At 48.4% G+C, this 14,603-nt stretch overlaps 1 long non-coding RNA gene across 1 annotated transcript; it reads left to right on the plus strand.

The window, feature by feature from the left end:
• The first annotated feature begins 2,615 nt into the window (after positions 1–2,615).
• LOC110343746 lies at positions 2,616–6,857 on the plus strand. Its single transcript, XR_005877650.1, has 3 exons — positions 2,616–2,804; positions 4,867–4,919; positions 6,357–6,857. It is a non-coding gene; the product is annotated as an uncharacterized LOC110343746 (long non-coding RNA).
• The last annotated feature ends 7,746 nt before the right edge of the window (positions 6,858–14,603 follow it).

A 14,603-nucleotide genomic window follows, 5' to 3' on the forward strand; every position in this document is an offset into this window, starting at 1 on the left:
ACACTGTCAAAAAAAATCATGATACAGTCCAGAGTTTCTCAAATATTAACATGTACAGGAATCACTTACATATCACATTATATTATCAAGTGATTATAACATATCACTTATATAATCACTTGATATACAGAGTCTACTTTGACATGTCTGGCCAGGCCTTGAGACTGCTTTTCCAGCAAGCTCTCAGGGATGTCAGTGCTGCCAGCCATGGCTCACACATTTGTAGCAGGAATATGAGAAACATGGCAATTTTCTGGGTTTTCAAGATTACGTGGAATCCAGTGATGCAGCCATTTTGCCCTGCAGTGTTTTCAATACCAAATCTCATTACTTTTCAATCAGTTCTGTTGTCTGTTTAAACTTCCAGGATAAGCTAGGCCTGGTGGTCTAGGGCAATCACCCATTCCTGGGAGGCAAGGAAAGAGGATCATGAGTTGCTTGCCCGGGCTACACGGGGAGTTTAAGGTCAGCCTGGACGACTTAGTGAGATGCTGTCTCCAGTCCCCCAGCATACGTAAGGAAAAAGAACTCAGGTGGACTGTGGATGTAGCTCAGGGGTAGACTGCCTACCCAGCATGCATGACGCCTGGCCTTGGATCCCAGCACTGAGAAGAACAGTTGCTGGAAGGGAATCTCAGAAAGTTGCAGCGATGGACTCCTGGAGACAACTGTAGAGCTAACCATTTGTTTGGGTTGGAGAGGTGTGGGGTTTTTGTTTGTTTGTTTGTTTTGTCATTGTTGTTGTTTTGGTTTTTGAGACTAGGCCTTTCTATGTGGCCCATATTGGCCTCAACTTTGTGGTGATCCTCCCAAGTCCTGGTATCACTGGACTTGGAGTGCGCTGCTGTGACTAGCTCGTTTTTTAAAAATGTATATGTCACCAGGCGTTGGTAGCACACACCTTTAATCCCAGCACTCGGGAGGCAGAGGCAGGCGGGTCTTTGTAAGTTCAAGGCCAGCCTGGTCTACAAAGTGAGTTCCAGGACGGCCTCCAAAACAATACAAAGAAACCCTGTCTCGAAAAAAAACCAAAAAACAACAAAAAAAATGTATGTGTGTATGTGTATCCTTATGAGTCTATGTACCATACCCATGCAGAGGCCAGAAAAGGTCATCCACCTGCCTCCGCCCCCCAAGTGCTGGGACTGGGTATGTGCCACCACCCAGCCGTTCGGCCGTTTGAAAAGACAGGTTTTGCTCTGAAGCCTGTGCTGTCCTGGAACTCACTGTGTGGCCTCAGATGTGTCCAATCTTCGTGGCCTTCGTGCTGAGATCTCCGGTGTGTGCCATTAGATCTGTGCAGAAACTAAGGTCCGAAGATGCTCCTGAGTGACTTCTGTCTTCCGCACATCTACAATTCTGCAGCTCAGGCAGTTGCTCTGACATACATGTCACATGTCCCGGCAGTCAGATGACTTTTGTGATGCCCAGGGTATTCCTCCATGACCCCTAGGGGAAATGATTTCATTAAGGAACCAAGTCTGGTGGTTAGAAAGATGACTCACTGATTAAGAACCCTTCCTACCCCTGTGCAAGGCCAGAGTCCCCATCCTAAGTCAGATAGCTCACAACGGCTTGTCATTTCAGCTCCGGGAGATCAGATGCTTCGGGCCTTTGAGGGCAACTGTGGTCACATACACATGACGCATACACAGAGGTAAACACACACATGCACACATTGCTAAAATATAAGACTCTAAAAACAAACAGAAGGGAGGGAAGGAAGGAAGGAAGGAAGGAAGGAAGGAAGGAAGGAAGGAAGGAAGGAAGGAAGGAAGGAACCAAGCCAGGCACTGTGGTATAATCCTATCCCTTGGGAAGCAGAGACAGGAGGATCAGTAGTTCAAGGTCATCCTCAGATAAATATGGAGTTGGAGGCCAGCCTGGACTGCACAAGACCTTGTTTCAAGGAACCAGTGGGAAACAGGGCTGAGGAGCCCCGGATGTTGTTACTGGGTGGAGGTGGACGGGAGGAAACACGTTACCCAAAAGTCAAGTTTTGGAATTGGGACATGTCCCTCTGAGAATTATTACTGGAGTCTCAGGAGTGCCCCTTTCTCTAGCTTCCCAGAAAAACACCCCAGCCCAGAGGAGGTGGTCCACCCCTGGCTTGGGAGAGTGGAGGGTAGGAGCCGAGATGATTTTTGCAGGAGGTCTCTGTGGAAACAGCTGGCCTAGAAACCATAGGCTCCTGGCTCCCTCCTAGGCTAGTCGCCCGGACTGTCATGGCACCACACTTGAGATGGGGTGGCTGGAACAGCAGAAGGCTGCTTTCTTAGTTTTGGGGACTTCAGGACTGCTATGGGGCAGCTTTGTTCTCTCCAGGGGCCTGACTCCTGGCTGTACCCAGGGTCACGTGCTCACCGGGCCCTTAACAGCCCTTTGTCTGTGCACATGCTTCCTGGTGCTCTTCTTCTGAAGGCTCCAGTCTTATTGGATTAGGCCTCCAGACTTCAGACCTCACTTAATTACCTCCGAGCACAGTCACCGTGGAGTTAGGGCTGCACAGTAGCAATTTAAGGAGGATACATTCAGTTCACAACAGAGCCAAGTGGATCATTGCAGCCCTGAGAATAAACAGAGGCCTGACCCGTAAATCCTGGTCTGGAGTGTGCTGTGTCACTGCCAAGCTCCCATTCCTAGTTCATCGTTCTGTTCACCTGTTACTCAAAGCCATCTCAACAGTCTCTTCACAGAGTTCTTTAAAGTCAAGTGCTCCGAAGAGGCTGCGTCCACTAGAGAACCTGACTGGTGAAATCCTCGGGACTGTGGAGAGATGTAATACAGCAAATCCAGAGCTGCAGGTGCCTTGGACTCTGCTAGGCCCTTCCAACACTCATTATCATCAGCCTTTGGATCTCACCTAACATCCTTGTGACCATCAGAGAGAAAGAGAGAGAGAGAGAGAGAGAGAGAGAGAGAGAGAGAGAGAGAGAGAGAGAGCGCAGATATGTCTGGAGCCCATCTAACTGGTGATTTCATTGATCATTTGGGAGACACACATATAACATGTCTTTGTTTTGTTCTCTAACTATGAGGGTTCATGTCAGTTCTTCCATGGTGGAGCTTGTCATTCAGATTAACTTGAATCCATGCTCCTTGCCAGTGGTTCTCAACCTGTGGGTCATGATCCCTTGACCCCTACAGGAGTCACATATTAGATATCCAGCAAATCAGATTTGCATTATGATTCATAACTAGCAAAATTACAGTTATGAAGAAGTATCAACAAAACAATTGTATGGTTGGGGGGGCATTTCACCGCAACGTGAAGAACTTTATTAAAGTGTCCTAGCATGAGGAAGGTTGAGAACACTGTCTTAGGTCAAGGCCAGTAATATTTGACCAGAATAAATTCTTTTTTTTTTTTCCGGTTTTTCGAGACAGGGTTTCTCTGTGGCTTTGGAGGCTGTCCTGGAACTCACTTTGTAGACTCACAGAGATCCACCTGCCTCTGCCTCCCAAGTGCTGGGATTAAGGCGTGCACCACCAACGCCCGGCCAATAAATTCTTTTCTTATCTCTGTTAAAGCTGTCAGGTGCAGCCGGGCATTGGTGGCACATGCCTTTAATCCCAGCACTCGGGAGGCAGAGACAGGAGGATCTCTGTGAGTTCGAGGCCAGCCTGGTCTACAGAGCAAGTTCCAGGACAGCCTCCAAAGCCACAGAGAAACCCTGTCTGGAAAAAAACAAAACAAACAAACAAAGCTGCCAGGTGCTGTGTCAGTGCCAAGGACATGGGTATTGATTTTAGGTGCTGACTTCAATACAGTGTGACAGAGGCGTGGTCACAGTTGGGCACAGGCAGTGAGGAGGGGGCTCCCAGTCAGACTCATGGTAAGATATATTATAGATGCAGGCATGGAAGGGGGCTTCCTAGAAAGGGGTGACACTGGAGCCCGGTCCTAGGTGGGGTCCTGCAATTAGTCAGTAGAAGACTGTTTTGGGATCTGTTTAACCAGACAAGATTAAGGCAGAGGAGAACTTAGTTTACTCCAGGTGGGTCCACAGTTGAAGAGTTGCAGTTAGGGCTGCAGCTGTAGCTCTGTTGATACGCTTGCCGAACACGCATGAAGCCCTGGCTGGACTCAATCCCAAGCTCCACATAGATTGGATGGGAGACGGTCATGTCTGTGATCTCAGCACTCTGGTAGAGAGGTAGGAGGATCAGAAACACAAGGCCATCGTTGGCTACCGGCTTTGGCTATGGGAGACCATGGTTGGAGGAAGCAGTAGAGGAAGAGAATGATGATGAGGAGGAGGTAGGAGATTCTTAGATAAGAATAAGGAATCTCAGAGTCCATTTCAGACTTCTCTTTCACAGAATCGAAAGCCACAATCTGGCGGGATTCCTAGGGGATAGCAAACACTGAAATGTGGAGGCTGGAGATGAAGCTTTGTCTGAGGAGCATCAGCTTAGTGTGCACGAGACACTGTGTAAACCAGGTGTGGTAGTGCATGCCTATGATCCTAACACGGGGGAGGTTGAGGCAGGATGAGTTCAGGGCTGGTCTTAGCTTCAGAGAGTTCAAGGCCAGCCTAGGCAACGAGAATCCCTGTCTTGTTGGGCAGTGGTGGCACACGCCTTTAATCCCAGCACTCGGGAGGCAGAAGCAGATGGATCTCTATGAGTTTTAAAGTCAGCCTGGTCTACAGAGTGAGCTATAGGACAGCCAAGGATACACAGAGAAACCCTGCCTGGAAAAACAAACCAAACAGAAAGCAAGAGTCCGTGTCTTAAATCAGAACCGCCGAATTCTATGTGTGCCTCTCTCACTCTTTTTGACATTTAGCTCCTTGTTATTTGTCATGGCTCAGGGCCCAGCTCACTGTCCTCACACCCTTCTCTGATTTCCTTCCTCCCCAGAGATATGTCACCCTCTACTGGCCTCCACAGGCACCGGGCATGCACGCGCACAGGTAAAACACTTCGTACACATAAATAAAAGTAAATAAAATCTATTTTTTTAAATGCAACTTGCTGGGCAGGGCCACACAGAGTTCGAGACCAGACAGGGCTACATGGACAGACTCTTGTCTCCAAAAACAAACCAACCAAACCACAGAAAGCTCGTGAAAAAGTTAAACGTTAGGGGACCCAGAGATGTGTGAGAGAGAACAGCACAGATGACGCCTTAGGAGTCTAGAGCTGCAGCCAAAGGGACAGGAGTGGTCTCCATGCTGAACCTGCAGGTGAGCCCTACTCCTTGGTCTCAAAGACCCAGAATGGCAGGGCTGAGCCCATCCCCCTCTCACTCTAGGTGCCCATGCTGCTTCCGCAGGGCCTTGCTATCCTGTCATTTATTTTCAGGTCTTTATATGAAAATTAAAACCCCATGTTTATTTCAGATGTCACATTCACAGCAGGCCCAGTTTCTAGACGAAAACATCTAATTCGGGGGTGGGAAAAAAGACAGTTCTGTGTTTTCTGGCACAGCTGATACTAGGGACATGTGGGGCAGAGAGAGAGAACAAACCCTTCTTGCATTCTGAGCTGCAGGCCTCCCCTGCTCAGCGGTGTGGTTCCCACGGCACAAAGGTGCCTGGAGGTGAGGGCCTGAAACCCAGTGACGGCTCTGCTCACTCGACAACCCTACCCAGAGAAGGCCTCGGCCGCAGAAAGCACCTTTCCTCAGAGGACCCCACCAAGCTTCCAGGGATACATTAGCCCAGGGCAGGCTCTTGAGTGTGCAGGAAGATTCCAATTTGTTAATGGTGGTCCACCAGTCGGAGTACTTGAGAGGAATCAACATGGGTTAAATCATTTTCCTGTACTTCACAAAGACAGTCAAAGCCATGTAATAGAACAAGGTGTGTGTGTGTGTGTGTGTGTGTGTGTACGGGCCGGCCAGTGGGTTCACTTACTGAGGAGTCTTCGGCCATGTAGGAGCATCACGCTAAAGCCAGGAATGCCCCAGAAAACACAATGGCTGGTCCCTGTCATCTCCTAGTGGAAGTTCTCATGCTGGGCAGTATTGGGCTATCATTTACAGGAAGAACCCTCTCCCAGTGGTTTGGTGGCTCGATGTTGTGTGCTGGCACTGGAATGTAAAGAAAGGGAGAAGCCATGTTGCCCTGTTGCGCATATGAACACTCTGGGGGAATGTTCTAGGCTCAGCTCCTCAGATGTCTTGGCTGACTTGGAAAGTGTCTTCCATGTCTCAGCCCTCCCAATGGCACTGACTAGTCTTGCTGCACAGTGCCCCCTTTTCTTTTTGTGAGGCAGGCTCTCGAGTGAACGATATTCCCTAGCCTCCTGCTTCAGCCTCCGGCTGCACTGGGACTTCGGGCCTGAGCCACCACGCTGGGCTCTGCCACGCCCATCCTATTATTGTAAACATCTTTTTATTTTTTTAGGAGTGAAGAGGAGCCTCACCATGTGACTCCAGCTGTTCTGGAATTCCCTCTGTAGACAGGCTGGCCTCACACCAAGTCCCTTCCTGTTATGTTATCTGGATTTCCAAGCATATCCCCCTCCTGCTCCTCCCTTTTTTCTGAGACAGTCATGCTGGCTTGGAATTCACTGAGGAGCAGGCCAGTCTTCAATATGTAACCTTTTCAAGTGGGACCTCGTGAAATTAAGAAGCGTCTGACCACACAGTTAAATGAAGAGACAAGCCACAGAATGGAAAGGAATATTTGCTAAGTAGTCATCTTTCGCAGGTCTGATATCTAGAACACAGAGGGAGGACTGGAGAGGTCAGTGGTGAGGAGAACTTGCTCCCCCAGCACCCTCATCCTGTGGCTCATAACCACCCGTGAATCCCAGTTCCAGGGAATCTGACGTCTCTGGTCTCCACAGGCACCCACACTCGTGTGCAGGGACACAGACACGGGAACACACACACACACACAGACACACATACACACACACACACACTTAAAAAAGAGAAAAAAAATAACTCTGGGGGTGTCAGTGAGGAGGCCTAGGTAATCTATTGAGCCTTGGGCAGTAGATCAGTACCCATCCCGAGTATACACATGGACTTTGGGCTCCCATCCAACAAAGTGAGATGCACTCTCACCCTGAATTCTTGGGGGAGGGTCTAGGCCCAGCCCTGGATGAAATGACAGACTGTGGACACCCCCATGGAGGGCCTCACCCTCCTCCCTGGGGAAATGAGGGGATAATGGGGGGGGGTTGGGGGCAGGACACGGGAGGAGGGGAGGGAAAGGGAGAGGGACCTGGAACTGACTTGTGAAGCAACCTTGTTTCTAATCTAAATTTAAACTTTAAAAAAAAACAAGAACTCAAACATAGTTACTAAAAGAGCAAGTAAAATAAGCAGACAGTCCTCAAAAGATGTAGTACAGAGCTTGGAGATTGCTTGGTCAGTAACGTGCCCGCCCTGCAAACATGGGGGCCTGAGCTCCATCCCCAGAACCTATCTAACAATCCCAGGGCTGGGCGGTTGCTTGTCATCCCATTGCTGGGAAGACACAGACAGAGGATCCTGGAACTCACTGGCTAACCTAATCAGGCCCTGCCTTCCCATATCAATCACCAATTAAGAAAATGTCCTACGGGCTTGTCTGCCTACAGCCTGATCTTACGGCGGCAGTATTTTCTTTTCTTTCTCCCTCCCCGCTTGCTTTTGCGAGACAGATTTTTCTCTGTGTAGTCTTGGCTGTGCTGGAACTTGCTCCATAGACCAGGCTGGCCCGAAATCAGAGATCTGCCTGCTTCTGCCTCCTGAGTGCTGGGATTAAAGGTGTGTGCCACCACCAACTAACCTATATCTAATAAAAATAGTTGGTTTTAGAAACAGAATATGTAGCTGGGCGTTGGTGGCGCACACCTTTAATCCCAGCACTCGGGAGGCAGAGGCAGGCGGATCTCTGTGAGTTCGAGGCCAGCCTGGTCTATAGAGCTGTTCCAGGATAGCCTCCAAAACAATACAGAGAAATTCTGTCTCGAAAAAAAAAACCCCAGAATACACACACACACACACACACACACACACACACACACACACACACACACACACATATATATATATATATAGTTTATAGGAAATACTTTCTTCCAAACAGAAAACATGGTCCTGCAAAGCACCCCTTTGCTGTATTTTCCCCCATTTTCTCTTTCTTGAGTGGCAACTGTGGAACAGGAAACCAGTTACTCTCAGAGGTTACTGGAGCCAGGAAGAGAGCTCAGCTGGTAAAGGCATCTGTCACCAAACCTGAGGATCTTGAGTGTGAGCCCTGGATTCACACAAAACAATACAATGAGTGATGCGTGAGGCAGGCTGATATCCAAGATACAGGCCTGCTCTTGCTCTGCCTTAATCACAAGCAGCAATAGAACGATCTGCAGAGTTATTTAGCAATAATAGAGGGGCATGGGGTATGTATTATTTATCCATAGGGAAGCACTTCAGTTCATCCATTAGGTCCCTCGTGGATTTGTGTTCTCCAGTGTGCCTTGAGGCCTTGTAGTCATCACAGAGATTGCCCAGAAGGTGAAGAGTTAGTTGAAACCCAACTGAAGAGCATCTTCATTTTGTTTTGTCCGGCGAAGCACAGATTGATCTTACCAGCTGAAGTTGGCCTAGAAAGCACATTTGTAACGAGACTGTTCTTACTCTGCAAGGACCCCTTGTATAACTATGGCTAAGATGGCAGTAGAAGCTGGTCGTGGTGGCGCACACCTTTAATCCCAGCACAGAGGCAAGAGGGTTTCTGTGAGTTCAAGTCAGGGAAAAAAAAAAGTCAGCATGAGCATTGAGCATCTATCGCCACCTTGTGGTGGCCTGTTCTCAATCCAGGTATTTGCAAAGGCTCCAAAACAAAGCTGTGTTCTGAGCCGTTTGGAACATTTGGACACAATCCTCATGTGGGAGGTTGTAGGCAGAAGGCTAGAAATATTAGAAATAACTAGAATTTGACTGAACGTCACACTGTTTATACTTTGCAGCATGGGCAAAGCCCTCTGGTGTGGATGGTCTCATTTAACCCTGATGGCAGCCCTAGAGACCTTGGACTTGAACACATGACAGCTAGGTCCAGGGACATGGCTAATTACATGGACCAAGTCCTCTACTTGCTCCTGGATGGTCAAACTCAGACCTGTAAACACTGTGTTAATGCTAATGTGTGCAATTCTGTTTAACCACAGCATATAGCATTAAATCATATGTGCACCTGTTACGTGGTATATTTTACACTAGCACCTCCAACGCTACTAGTACTCTACACACACCCCACCTTCTGTGGTGGTGTTGAGCAGAGTTCACGAGGTCTCTGGGGCTGTGGTTTGTGTGTGCAGTGGCAATGCTGTACTGGTTGGCTCTTCGGGGAGACAGCTCAGTGCTAGGGTACTTACTGCCAAGCCTTGTGACCTGAGTTCAGTTCCTGGGACCCACATGGTGGGAGGTGAGAACCCATTCCAGCAACATGCCCACTTGCCTCCACTTCGTGGCATATGCACACCCACCCACATGTATGCACAGAGATAAATAGGCCTTGCCCACTCACATCAAAGCCTCGCTTTTAAAAAATGATTGAGTGTGCGGGAGTCACGTGTAAGTACCATGGCACAGGCGTGGAGGCCGGAGACAGGCTTTTGGTGGTGGTCTCTCTCCTTCCACCTCATGGAGGCAGCCGGAGCTTTCTGGCTCCTGCCAGGCTGTTTATTCCACACTAGCCCGCCTGAGCGTTTCCCGGTGATTCTCCTCCTACCTCCGTTTATGTGTGCCGGGATTAGAGTGATGCACCACCACACCGGCTTTTAACTTGGGCTCTAGGGATGGGACTTGGTTGGGCTTGTGTGGCAAGCCTTTTTATCCACTGGGCCATCTCGCCAGCCTCTTCACTGCCGGGCAATCACCAGTACTCAGGGATTCGCCTCTCCTGTCAGCCACCTCCGCCGGACCAGATACCAGTTTAGTCCCCCGGGATTACGTCCACACTGACACTAGCTGGAATGAGAGTGGCTCTTGTGTTCATTTGTTGGTGAAGTGGTCGGAGGGGCCACGAGGAGGGAGGGGCATGCATGGGCGCTCAGGGGCAAAGGCCTGGGGGTTTCTCTCCAGTGAGAAAGCCGTGGCTCCTCTCTAAGAAGCCGCGTTTGTAACTGATCTGGTTTGTAAGAAACACAAGGCCTTTAGTGAGGTTATCTTATTCTTGAACTCAGCTCCCTTCGTTCTTGTTTCCTTACTTTTAGGTCTTACTTCAGAAGTGTATTTCACGTATATAGTTTTGCTTGTGTGTTTGTCTGTGTACCGCATGCATGCTTGGTCAGAAGATGTAGGACCCCCTGGGACTGGAGTTACAGCTGGGAGCCATCATGTGGGTGCTGGCATCAAACCTGGGTCACCTGTCACAGAGCCCTCTCTTGACTTCCCAATCTGCCTACTTTCCAGTTATCTTCAAGTGAAGGAGCATTCTAGTCAGAAAGGGGAAACTGTGGCATTGGGAGTCAGAATGGCGGTCACCCTGGGTGGGGGACCAGGGACCAGAAGGAACTTTTGGGATTATTGGAATACTGATCAATCATTTCTTCAGCTTGTCACACTGGTGCCCACTGTGGTGTCCTCAACTCAGGTCTTGCTTTATATAGCTCTTTGAGGTCTTTCCCCTTTAATCCTCATGCTTGAGGTTACATTTTACTTGGGGAATCTAATCTGAGGTTCAAAAAGTGAAGGAATTAGGCCAGAATTCCCAGGTCAATTTTCCCATCACACTATGCCTTTTCCCACTTCCTATTTAATGCTGTCTTCACCAGGCTCAGTCACTGAATCTGAGCTAGTGGGTACATGTAGAAGGGAAGGACTTCCTGGAAGAGGCCTTGAGCAGCATCCTGGGCTAAACCAGCATGGGATGCCTTTGGTGGAGGCTAGGGACTGAATTGAGACTCCAGACCCTCCTGGCTCCACCCTCTGAGACCTATGCAATTTCTTGTGGGCCTTTCTCCTTCACAAGCCGATTTCAAGAAACACCGCTGCAAAAGACAAAATCCTCTATCTCATCAGTTTTGTTTTTACTTGCAATGGCCACTTTCGAGCCTCCAAAGGAGAGACTACGTAGAGCAACTGACGAGCGGGAGAGAAGGGCTCCTCCTAAACTGAAACAGATGGCCCTGGAAGTCAGCCGGCAAGCCCAACTGAGCTGAGTCAGCCCTTCCTCCCTCCAGGGCTGGGGGATTTATTCTGACAGGGCAGAACCACAGCGAATATTGCCCAGCCCCATCTCCACCAGCGCTGCCCCTCTCCAAGGTAGGGTTGGGGTGGAAAGGCCCTCATGGGCTGCACATGCAGGCAAGCCATGTGCTCACCAACCACTTTCTGCAAGCAAACCTGGGAAAGGCTTGCAAGGCCAGTTTTTACGTACATATGGGAAGAACTTCAATTCTGTGTCATATGGCAAAAGTCGCGTATGACAATGCCCAGAAGGCCAATTTAGGGAACTCCCCATGGTCTACAACAAAATTAGCCCTGGGCCTCAGCATTCCTCCTTGGCCACTGTTCCCCAGCAGGTAAATGGACACACTCCAGTGCCTCCTCACAGCTAAAATCCAAACTCTGGGCAGATGCGGGGAGGGGTGGGATAGGTGTGGCCCTCCCCTCCCCTTCTCAGGGCAACTGGACAATTATAGAGGGCATCCTCAATTAGGCAGAAAGGGATGGCTTAGCAGACAAAGACACTTGCTACCAGGCTGGGGGATCTGTTTTTTTCTTCTTTTTCTTTTTCTTTTGTGTGTGTGTGTGTGTGTGTTTAAATTCCTTTTTTAAGGATTGGGGATTAGCTCAATGGTAGATCAGTATGACAACAAAATACTAAATATCTCAGCTGGGCATGGTGGTGCATGCTTTTAACCTCAGCAGAGGCCAGTCAGGGCTGCATAGAGAGACCCAGGTTCAAAAGTAACAAAACAATTGTTTTAGATTTATCAATGTTATCAATGTATAGGAATGTTTTGCCTGCATATATGTATGTGTAGCATATGAATCCCTGGTGCCAGAGAAAGGGAGATGATAGTGGTGAATGCCCTGGAAATGGAGTTACAGATGGTTAGGAGCGCACGCGCGTGCTCACTCACACACACACACACACACACACACACACACACACACACACACACAGAAAATAATCATCACCATGAAGAAAGCCATGACAGAGGACAGCAGTGTTTAGAACAATGGTTAAGAGCATTGGTTGCTTTTCCAGAGGACCTAGGTTTGATTCCCAGCACCCACACAGTGGCTCAAGACACAACAGCCTGTAACTCCAGTCCCAGGGGATCTGATACCCTCTGGCCTCCATGGGAACCAGGCACGAAATGTAGAATACAGACATACCTGCAGACAAAACGCCTATGAAGTAAACACAAATTTAAACATTTACTATTTAAAGGGCCTAGTGCTTAAGCATAAAGGCACAAGGACTTGAGGTCCTACTTCCACCATCCATATAAAAAAGCTGGGCACGGGCACATGACCCTGTAACACCAACGCTGGGAGGTGGAGACTGTGGACTGTGGATCCTGAGAGCTCAGTGACTAGCCAGTCAGATGACAAGCTCTGGGTTCAGCAAGTGACCATCTCCAGGATATAAGGTAGAGACTGAAAGAGGAAGATACCCACACCCACACACACATTAAACATACATACACAATCACACAATACATACATACATCACACACATATATATACATCTCTCTCTCACATTCACTCCCCCCCAAAAAAAACCTAGTAAGTTGCTGACTTATATTTTTCTTTTTGGAGGGTGGTGGTGGAGATAGGGCTTCTCTGTGTTGCCCTGGCTGTCCTGGAACTCACTCTGTAGACCAGGCTGGCTTTGAACTTAGAGATCCATCTACCAGGATTAAAGGCATATGCCACCACTAGTTGGTGGCCTGTGTTTCTTTAAATGCCATTACATTTTGGTTTAGGATTAGGACAGAATTTCCAACAGTTCCTGAAAGAGCCATAAACATACTCCTCTATTTTGCACTACGCATATTTATGTAGTGTTTTCAGCATTGATGGTCACAAGAAAATATCAATCAACTATGGAAAAACTGAAGATGCTCGACATCTTATTGTGTCAAGTATTCAACCAAGATTTAATCCTTGGCTTTTTGTTTAGGAGTTGGAGTCTCTTGTAGCCCAGCCTGGCCTCAATTGTACATACCCTTAGTCCCAGCACTCAGGAGACAGAGGGAGGTGGATCTCTGAGTTGAGGGCAGCCTGGTCTACAGAGCAAGTTCCAGGACAGTCAGGACTACATAGAGAGAGATGCTGTCTATAATATATATATATAGCAGCTGGGCGGTGACGGTGCACACCTTTAATCACAGCACTTAGTGACACTATCCTATATCTCAGCCTCTTTTTTTTTTTTTTTTTGGTTTTTCGAGACAGGGTTTCTCTGTGGCTTTGGAGGCTGTCCTGGAACTCGCTTGGTAGTCCAGGCTGGTCTCGAACTCACAGAGATCCGCCTGACTCTGCCTCCTGAGTGCTGGGATTAAAGGCGTGCGCCACCAACGCCCGGCCTATCTCAGCCTCTTTATTAGCATCTTTACCTGCCATCTCTCAATCCACACCAACTGGATCCAACTGAAGCCCCAAAAAGACAGGTTACAACAGATTGGCGCCACAACGTGGGCCTACTACAGATGGGTACAACAGAGGAGGCAGAAACAGGTACATCTGTCAGTTTGAGGCCAGTCTGGTCTACAGATGGAGTTCTAGGACAGTCAAGGCTACACAGAAAAAACCCATCTAACAACAACAACAACAAAAAGAAAACCAATCTTTTAAAAAGTATTTATTAACTGTGTGTTTACATATGGGTGCACACGTGTCACAGTGCTCTCACGGAGGTCAGAGAACAATCTATGGGAACCAGTTCTCTCCTGCCACAATGTGGGCGGGCTCCATGTCTTGAACTGGGTCAGCAGGCTTGCCGGCAGCTGCCTCTATCTGCTGAGCCACACCACTTTCCATGTGTTTATTCTTTGTGTATTTACATGTATGATGTGTGCACAGACATTTTGTATGAGTACCGGGGCACTGTGTGAGGTAGACAACCTCTGGTATTGAACCTGCTACTTTGTACCGACTTATTTCTGCTTTTTGTGGTTGCATACACCTGGCTAGCTGCCACTCAAACTTCTGGGAAATTTTGTTCCCACCTCATTTCTGGAATTACTGATGAATGCCACCATGCCCTGTTTCATGAAGATTCTTGTGAAGATTCCAAAGAGGTCCTCACTTGTCTAACAAGCACCTGCTGTCTCCTTAGCCCCAACACTTAGCTCTCTCTGCCTTCATCTCCAAGCTGCCATGTGGGTACTGGGATTATAGGTGTGTGCCATCAAACATGGTTAATTCATCGATGGGGATGTGACCCAGGGTTTCATGCAGCTAGGCAAACATTCTACCAACTGAGCACAGTCAGTTCCAACACAAGATTTAATTCTTTTGTTCTTGGTTTGTTTTTCCCGAGACAGGGTTCTGTAGTCCTGGAACTCTCTTTGTAGACCAGGCTGGCCTCCAAATCATAGAAACATGCCTCCTGAGTGCTGGGATTAAAAGGTGTATGCCACTATGCCCTGCTTAAGATTTAATATTTTACATAAAAATAAACACACCCACTTGA

Source organism: Mesocricetus auratus, unplaced genomic scaffold (genome assembly GCF_017639785.1).
Source record: "Mesocricetus auratus isolate SY011 unplaced genomic scaffold, BCM_Maur_2.0 Super-Scaffold_100006, whole genome shotgun sequence".
NCBI lineage: Eukaryota > Metazoa > Chordata > Mammalia > Rodentia > Cricetidae > Mesocricetus > Mesocricetus auratus.